Genomic DNA, 10,296 nt, shown 5'->3' on the forward strand with positions numbered 1-10,296 from the left:
TTGAACCCACGTTTCTTACCCCCATTCTTATATTACTTGGTTTCAGCGTTACGTACTCTGACTCGGTTCACGCGTAATTCCATGCAAAACCTCCAAACGGCTTCAAAACAAAAAAAGAGAAAAAAAAACCCCTACGGAGGCAAGCGGGCATTTCTTCCTCAGCCCAAATAATGTCAGAACTCTACTACCACCGTGAGATCAGGTGAAGCAATAGCAGTATCTGCTCGCTTATTCTGGGGATAGGGGGGTTAGCTGCTTAATTCCGCAGAGTTTTTAGCTAGGTATCATGAACCAGGTAAAATAAACAGAAGACTGAGTTGGGTGTTGAGCAGGAACACCAAACCAGAGTGCTTTGGGAAACTTTAATAATAGAAGTTTATCTAACTTGCAGAGTTAGGCAACAGCTGACTAGCAGATTTTAGTATCCACGTTTTGGATCTCAGTGCCTTAGGTAGTCGTTGCACAGCTGAGCTCATCTACAGCCCGGAGCTGGCTGCTTATCTGGCACCGAATGCGGGGCCGTGTAGCCCAGCCCTGCTGTCTGGAGGCTGCAGGTGGTGTGCGGGCACAGTACACCACAGCAGCTGGACTTGCTGCGGCTGACCACAGCTCTGCAATCTGGTCTCTGTGCAAAATCATAGACATAGATACTCTCCAAACTCCCATCTGTATGCTAGTTAAGTTCCTCTGCAAGTCTGCAAGGGCTATTGAAGTTGTTCGTATCTTTCAGCGAGAGGATCCAGTTCAAAAGTGGGCATTTACATATTGATTATGTTATATGAAACTAATGTCAGTTGCTACAGATGATCCTTGTATTTTTCTTGAGTGGGTGCTTGTGGGGAAGGAAGAATTAAAGAATTAATGCTGGTAAAAAACCTTGGAATGTGATGTATAGTCTGTATTTATTTCTAGATGGCTGTTTCTCATCATCTGCATCCTTCTGTAAAGGCTAAGAATTATTAGGAGAATTAAGTAATCTTTCCTTATTTTTACAGTCTAGAGTGTTGAGTGGTAATGAAATGGAAAACACAGCGAGCCATTCAGATCTCTCATTGGAGTTTCTGTGGGGAATTCTACTGGATGAACATCTGACAAAAATGCTTTGGAGATTTGTTTTCCTTTTATCTGGCTCCTGTGAAAGAGCAAAATACTATTTTACTTCCTGTGGTGATACGCTGCCACATAAATTATTACTGCAGTCTCTCTCTGCTGGCATATTCCCCACTGCTATAAAGTGCTAACAACATGCAGACAAAGCAGATTATATTTGTCACAAAATCCTACCAGTCTGCAACAAGAGACACTTACTGGTATGCAGACTAAGTATTACTAGAGGAGTAGCTAAAAAGCTAGGTGATTCACTACACTACACAGGATCTTTTAAACATGAGGGTACATTCTATGAGAAATGGAGCTGCTATCTTTTCTCTTCTAAAAAATGCAGTTACTTTGTTCCACATTTATATAATCATTAGGCAAAGCAGGAATATCTTGTGGCTGCAGAATGTCTTACAAGGAGCCAGTGTGGCTGCAGACATTATAATGTGGGTGATAACTTAATGAGTTGTTTAGGGACAATCTAGCTCTGGAGATGCATTTTCTGTACTACACACAAGAGGGCTTTGGCAGCAAATTCCTGAGATCTACCTATTTTTTAAAGACTTTAGGATGCACCTCAGTTACATTTCCTATCTTCCTCACAGCCATGTGAGCTAGGAATTTGCTTAAAGAAAGCAACCCAAGAGTATCCCTTAGTCACATCACAGCAGGAATTAGGGGACTTAAAAGAAATGACTGCTTCCCACATGATTTTTGCCCAATTCTTTCATGGCCCAAAGAATATTGCTAGGACAATTCCCTACAGAGTGCCTTCTAACATGCCAGCACTGCTGCAGGAGGCTCAGAGAAGAAGGAAACTATACAGACAACCCTGAAAAATATGTATCACAGGGAAAATCTAATTCCTTAGGAACAGATAAGAGAACAGAGCTGTTTCTAAGAAGACAGGAATAACCAGATGAATTAATACACCACCATATATTTGATCTTGTACTGTGCAGTCGTATATCCCTGATAGCTCACGATACCTTTCCAGTACGCACTGTACTGTCTCTTTGCTTGTCTTCTTTTCTTTCATTATATGTCTACCAGACAGAAGCACATTCTGTGCTTTCATTAGGTCATTAAAAACAAAAAATAAAACAAAAACAAACTGAAGGCTGTCAGGAAGAAAAAATGTATCAGCCCTCATCATTTCAATCCTACTGTACTGGGGCTGTTGAAGGGAGATATGCTGAACTAGTTTTCACTTCATCTTGTTTACTGGTATGCTGGTATGCAAAGTACCTGAGACAAGTTCCTTAAGCCATCAAGCAGCACAGAGAAATGTCAGGCAACACAGCGAATAAAAGGACTGTTGGTCTAGACGATAAATCAGTGAAGAATTTTTCTCTGCTCTCCAAGCATGTATGGCACCTCAGTGTTGGTCACCAGGTTGAAAATTCCTAAATAACTGCTTGAAGTTGAAAAGTGCATGAGAGGAATAACTGAAAAATAATTAAAAAGGGCAACTGCAGCTGTCAGCTTTTTTTATCTCCACATTTCCATTGGTCCGTCCCAGGGGAAGCTAAGAATCATACTGCCTCACCAGCAAGAAAACTGAATTACAAAGCACTAACATTAGCAGCACAGAGCTAAAATCCACAGTGATTTCGTTTTCCTTAACTATTTTGTGGTTGTTTATCAGATACGTTCACACTCTTTGACTATAGCATTTTTCTCCGTGGGCTTATTCAGAACAATAATTTGCATGCCTTTGACATCACCCCATCATGACTTCTCACGTCCAACACAAACTGATTTGCACAGAAATTTTTCTAAGAGAGGCATGTATGTAATGTCTCAGGTGATTCTTAGAACAATGTCAACCCAGTGACTATGATTGCAAACACCAAAGAAATCTTTCTTTAGTCAGCAGAAAAGGAGCAAAATTAAGGTAAATGAAAAGCCCTCCTTCATTCCCAAGCACATCAAATCCATAAAATACAAAAGCCACTCTGATTCTTCAGCAGCAATCAGGGATCATCAATTGTCTTTTAAATCAGTATCTCTACACTAGATTACAGTGAAGAACTGCAGGAAAGTATTTTATATTTATGTGCTCTATACCAAATGCTCTCTTAAAATTTTAGCAAAGACTTTAACATTGATCAATGCTCCAGAAAGTAAGAGAAAGTTCCATCCATCCATTCTGCTCAGCACTACTTTTCATTACTTTTTCAAGCATGTCAGCCTAACAAGGCAGTGAATCAGCCTCAGGCATTTCTCAGCCTTAGACCTGTAGTGTATGAAAAAGAGGCAGGTAAAGACTTTAATTTACCTGACATACCAGACAGCTTTACAGAGGTTTAAATGCTTGTTTTAAATGATGAATTGGGCCAATTTCATCCATTGACTGAGTCCCAAGAAGTCTATGCTAGAGATAAACTGGGCCTATTCAAGACAGAGTAATAATTAGATAATACAGCAGTTTATTACAGGCTGTTCACATCATCATCAGGGGTCATTTAATCTCAATTTAGATTCTCGTTAGACCTGCTCCTCTCTGCCATCCTGTACTTCTCATCTCCCTCTCATTGCATCTCCTCTGTATTTGCTTGCGCATACTAGGCAGACATCCTCTTTTGAGCTAGCTGGGCTAGCCAAAAAATGCTACTGTTCCTGTTGCTTAATGCAATCCACTATCTCATCTACTGGTATTAAGACTGTAAGAGTGTCCCGTAATCCCTTTGAAGCAAAGTCATACAGATGAGGTCACCTTTATCATCTGCTTCAAGTGGGCAGTATTTCACTTACTCTGTAACAAATCATAACTGTGCAATGGAAATGAGACACTTTTATTAAACTAAACACTTTAGCATCACCATTGACCTTGACACTATGAAAAGTTTTTGTATCACATCCACCTCATTAATTTCTTTCCTGATCTGTTTTAGAGGCAGGCTGTTAATCTAACCTTTGTTCACAGTTTGAGGATTCAGATCAGGCTATTCTCCGAAAGTCCTATAATTCTCATCCATATACTAGGCACTTGGGGCCTTATTGTCTTAAAAAAATGCCTGGATAATTAATGTCTGGATAACACCCAAGAAGGAAGGTTTCAGTGTTGCTACATGTCTGTTTTTCCTCGCTACATATGCACCACTAGATCCTGTGGAAGAAGCAAGAGACTGCAGCCTTTCAGAGACCAAATGGATGTGCTCAGCTGGGAATCACATAGGTTGGACAAACAGCAACTGAAAGACACACGTAGGGAACTTCCCGCCTGGGTATGGATGGAGAACAGAGCCTGACTGGGTGTCAGAGCTGATGGGGAGACACACTTGGGGACCTAGAAAAGGCTGTGCAAAGTGTCGCGACGCAGGAGACCACTTCAAGACTGCATGGCAAGGCAAAAGGAGAAGGCCCACCCTGTGAAAGTCTCAGTGGGCAAGATGGAAAATAAAAGTCCCATATCTTAACATGATTTCTTCATTTTAAAAGCTGCTTTACTCCCTTTTTTTTTTCTTGATAGGTCTTAGAGACCAAAGTTAATGCATGCTGCAGGTCAGGGTGCTGAGACACTAAGGGGGAATTTCTCTCAAGGTCTTTTTTTCCACATACTTCTTCAGCAGTCAAAAGTCTTTCTGTTCTGGGTGGATTGGTTACTCCCTGTTTTTCCTGCACTGCCTTTGTGTTGTGCCCTCTTTTCCCTAGTCTTCCTGCACAGTATTTGTCCCTGTCAGGCCTGTCACTTTCAGTGTTTGAGCTTATCAGCATCTGTTCTACCTGCTCAATACGCTCTTATTAGCTATATATATATTCTTCTGCTTGACACGTTACATAAATACTTGCTTGACTAAGATTAAGTAACACAAACTTCCTTTTTTACTTTGTGTTTCCTACAGCAATTTCCAGTAAATCAAATTATGCTTCTCAGAGTTTTATGCAGTTCTTTGGACGTAGCCATGTTAGAATTCAAACCAGTGCCCTCTAAATCAACTTCCAGAGTGCACAACTTTCAAGAGAAGAGAAATGAGACCAGTTGTTGCTTTTTACTTTCAATACTCATTTCTTTTTTGTCTGGCATCTTTCTTGTGTACCTGAGGGATGTGAGGCTGAGGCTACTTTTTTTGGTTACGTTTAAATACAATATTTGAGCTGGGATGCCCCACAGTGAAACACAATGCCATTATCACTGGGGATTGTCAAGTGAATGACTTGGAGGCCTTATTACTAACTGAGAAAAGTGACACATAAGAACAGCATTGATCTTTGGGTGTTTTACAGTGATGGAGATCAAGCCCGGAAGAAAATGTTAGGAAATCTTATATTCAATACAACAGCAATGAGATCATTTTCAAATGTCATTGGGTAGGACTAGAAGTAGAGTGCCTAAACCAGGAGCTTTTCTTTCACATACTTGAGCTAACACTTTGTATATTCAGAGCACTGGATTAACAGTCTTGCATACTTTACAGCTACCGGTTCCCTATTCAAATAAAAGCTAGATTAAAAAATAGAACTTTTTTTTTGGCTCTAGACAATAACTTTCAAAAGGATGAGATGTGACTAATCTCTTTATTGAGTGTTTTGTACTGCCTTTCAAGCAGAAAAGTATTTGGAAAATCTTAACTACAAAGCTTATCTGAACCAGCCTCTTGAGATCCTTCTTCAGTCCAGTTTTTGTTCACGGTATCACCAAGCATAAGCATGGATAATCAAAGTTTTCCCACACTCTATTTTCTCACATAGTGAAAATAGGAAAACTTGGGACTTACAGTTTACCCCAGCCCAGGTTATCATGTAACGAAATACAGACACACACAAATACATTAAGAAAGAATGCCAAGGGAGCTTATTCAGCATGTTTTGAACCTTCCTTTGCTTATAGCTTGTATGAAAGCTAAACCCTCTAAAGACAACAAAATACTAAGTTTTGGTACAGATAGTCAAAGCAGCTGCCTGAGACCCTATGGGGCACACCATAAGTTGGTAATGTTCTTAGCTGATCCAGTATGGAGTTTACAGGACTTCCTGGCCTATTTTTCCTCTTTTGCACCAAAACACAATCCTATATTGTATGCAGCAGCAGTAATTTATTACACACCATAGTTTTGCCAGATAATCCTAAAGCCCAGAATGGCTCTGCCACAACTTTGCCTATATCCAATGTACATGCCATAGTAACATCAATAGGATTTTTTCTTTGGGAAACCACTGTGATGTAAACTAACATGGCATAATATTAAAGAAGAAGGTTTTGAGCTGCATTCTGGGGCAGCATTTGATCAATGGCTGCAGATGGCCTACAGTAGTCTTTTTTATTGTTTTTGTGACTCCAGTAGGAAGGTTTGATAAAACTGAGTAAGAAAGTTAGTTTCTGACAGTATATTAGATTTTGCCTAAAGATTAGTATTTTTGAGTAGAACTGCAACTTCTTTTAGTGGCATGACCTTGAGTAGAGGATTACAGGAGCTATAGCTCCAGCAGATACATACAAGACAAACTTAAACTCTAGTTTGTTAAATATTTCAGTTGAACAGTTGCCCCAAGAATTTGCCAGTGCTCCTATACATATCGAATGGTAGCACCTGCTGATGGTTACACGGCTTGCTGAAAATCCTCATGTAGTGGGGTCTGTTTCTAATGGGACAAGCAGCCACTGCACAAAGCATGTAACTTTCCAGCAGTTTCTCTCTCTGTACATGGTTAAACATTAGAACCTGAACTTTGTAAAGAAAAGCACATACTTGATTTGTGCCATTAAAAAATACTGCTTTTCATACTCCACAAATAGCCATCTCCTTTTCTGTATCAGAAAGTCAGATAATTATATTTCTTCATTTTTCCACAGCATGTTCTAGCAATCTTTATCTAAAAGCAATGACTTTATTAAAACGAGCCTTCCTAGATGCCCTCGGCAGTGTACTTCCTGAGTGACCTTGGAGAAAAGCCACGCCCGTATCACAGTGGAACTAAACCTGAGCCTAAAACATTTATACTTAACATCATGAAAAAGATTATTGACCATCCAAATGAAAACACTAACCATGGATTCTTTACTATCCATGCAAGCATTACTGTAGAGACATTATTATTCTACCTACATTTAGAAATGGATGATGCTGCGTATGTGTAGACAGAAGATTCTTCCCTGGTAAATGGTCAGCGAAATGATAGGTGCTACTACAGATTTTTTGTTGCTGTAATGTGCTAGAATAAAATCGCTAGAATTTGTTGCAGTAAGGTCACAGAATATGATCTAGCCAGCTGGCTCAAAAGGAGATATCCCTCCTACTATAACCTGGACAACTAGTTCTCCATCAAAACAAGTTACAACAAGACTTGAAAAAAAAACAGTTGGCTGTGATAATCGGTGCTGGGTACTTCAGGCATGTCCCTCCTGTAATTCCCCTTTTAATTCAATATGACATATCTACACTCCATGGGTTTCTTTGGCAGATCAGGTAATACTGAGTAAGAGTCAGGACATTGTGATATATGCCTTGCATTCTCTCATCAGAGATAAATTGTGACTGGTCAGCCTTCCTTTAAATTGACTGCAGGTTGTGGCTGTTCAAAAAATGGATGTGTACAACTTCATCATGAAAAGGTTAAATCTGAGAAGTAATGGTCAAACCTCAGATCAACCAGCCAAAAGCTAGTCATTTCAAAGGGCAGTGAATCTGAAAATTGTAATATTGTACATTGCCTTTCTGCTTTTCTCTTTTGAACCACAGAGGAAGTAATTGTGGTAATTTTTTAAATAGCTTAAATTAACAATAAATTTCAGAATCCAATTAGCTTTACTGGAATGCTGAATGGTAAACTGGTTTTCTATTTAATTCTTCAGTCAATGAAAAAAAAGAACAGGAGAAAAAATGTGATATTTCCCCAGAAAAGATTGTGAATGACATCAGGTGTGTTGATAGTAGTTGTTTCTGTGGCAGTGATTAATTACAGTCATTGGTGCACATTTATGGTGACTGGCATTTACTTTCCTGCAGTCGTATGAGTAAACATTGTGGGAAACCCTAACTTCCTCAGTTTACATATAATTTACTTTTAGTAACTCAATCACCTCTTTCACAAATACAAACAGAGCAGGGGAAATGAAATAAAATAAACATCTTGTAAGAGTCTCTTTTAAAAAGAAAGGTTTTGATGAACATCTTAAAAAGTATACGTGCTTACCGATCTTACATGGATAGTTTACGTAGTTTGAAAAGACAAATGCTGGACCTATGAGAGGAATTACTCTTTTAAATCCAGACAGAAGTTAAGTCTAGACAGAAGGTGGACGTTTTGCTGGTAGCAGGCGTGTTTGTAATAGGATTAATGACATGCTGTTTCCTACTTTGAGTGCTGATATTCAGTAAACCATTTAGAATGATTGACCACAAAGTGCCAAATCACTTTCTTTGGCTTTCGCTCACTTTCCAGTATTAACACAATTAGTATAGTACTTCCACAGCAAGTTTACCTCAAGGATTTGATTTGGACTTAGCTCTCAATCATTAAATGTAACTGGGCTGAGGCCTCTGCTGCACCAGTACAGTACAGGTTCAGAGCAACTCAGAAGGAACTGTACTATAGATGCATTTTACCCAGTAAGAGTCCTGGGAAGCCACACTGGTGATTTCCAGAGCACAATGCCCTCTGAATCCTTCAGCAGCCATGTAATCTTGCAAGCAGAAAGGACAGGGTAAAAGTTACGTACACAAGCTCTGCTCTGCTCAAGCTGGAAGACTGCTAATTTTGCTGCGTTACACCCTGTGGACTAATAATTGACTGCAACTTTGGGAGCATTTTCTGAATTATCTCTGATATTCTGAGCAGCAGATTGATTGGCAGTGCTAGGTTAACGGTTGGACTCGATGATCTTAAAGGTCTTTTCCAACATAAATGATTCTATGATTTCTATGATGTTAGCAGATCTAACCGACACCTAGACTATCTGTGCAAAGTGAGTTACTCCTTCTCCACAAAGATAAGATAGATTAAAATTTTGAATCTTTTATGCTGCAAATTCTAGTTTATCTTTCAAAGTATTGTCTTCTTTTTCGAGACCTCAGTAAATTGGAAATTAAATCTCTGGAAAAGCTAATCTGTACTACTGGCTTTTTCCTTTCATTATGAACCCTTCCTAATGAATACATGAAGGTGTTTTGATGAACTCTACTTTTTTAGTTTTCTGACTTTGTAGGAATTAATTTTTCCTCAGCATGAGAATGAATGCCTAAGTAGATTATGCTGATGTGGGAATTAAACCTCCATGTAGAGTTGATTTATTCTTGACATAAACTTTTCTATCATCACGGTCTGGTCGCAAAAGGATCAGGGGTTAGCAGGCTCTAACTTTTGTTTACTGTGAAGTTAATCTAGACAGATTCTACAAGGACCTCCACATATCTTGATGGCTAAAACAAATTATTTAATAATATTTCTAAAAACAAGCATGTGTCCAGAACTTTGTGGGCCTCAAGACAATTTACGAGAACAGAGCTGATAAAACATCTGCTCAATACATGGTGTTCATGGGGCTAAGTAAAACTTTGAAGTAAGCAAATACAGTTGGAAAAAACAGACAAGCTTGGGGTCCCAGTTAAGACTCACGTGCCCCAAAGCTCGTTAATTTTTTCTTACTGCATCAGTTAGTCTAACAAAACATTTCACCTTGCTTCATAAACCTCGTACGGCTTCTATCACCCAACCATCACAATTACAACGAGGTAACAGCTGCTTAGTTTGTAGAACTACACAAGCACTTTCATATATTACAAATACAACTTGGAGATGTTAAGAAAGAGATAGCAAAAACTCAAAATAATGCTATAGCTGCTTAAGTGTATTCCTGAATGGAAAGACTGTTATAATCCCAGCAATATACACCTTTCAGTACTTTTGCAGAGCAAAACGTGGTCTGTAGTGCTGGTGATTACTGTGTTTAAACAAACACTCTCTCTCAAGGAATATTTTCCTTTTGACTGATCCTACTGCTGAAACCCTACTGGTTCACGATAGCTTGTTGCTATGGATGGGTAATGATGTCACACATTCTGCCCTGTGTCCATTAAATGAGAATGATTTTTTTAATGACTAGGAGTTACTTGGCAATTCCCTGGAAGGCCTGAAGTGAATTACGAGTAAGAAAACAAGATGCCCTATTGACCCTACCTGCACTGTATCTTTATGCCAGTGAAGTGATGCAGTAAAACTCCATAGTAAATTCTCTGCAGATTTAAAAACAAGGTT

This window comes from Aptenodytes patagonicus, chromosome 13 (genome assembly GCF_965638725.1).
Source record: "Aptenodytes patagonicus chromosome 13, bAptPat1.pri.cur, whole genome shotgun sequence".
NCBI lineage: Eukaryota > Metazoa > Chordata > Aves > Sphenisciformes > Spheniscidae > Aptenodytes > Aptenodytes patagonicus.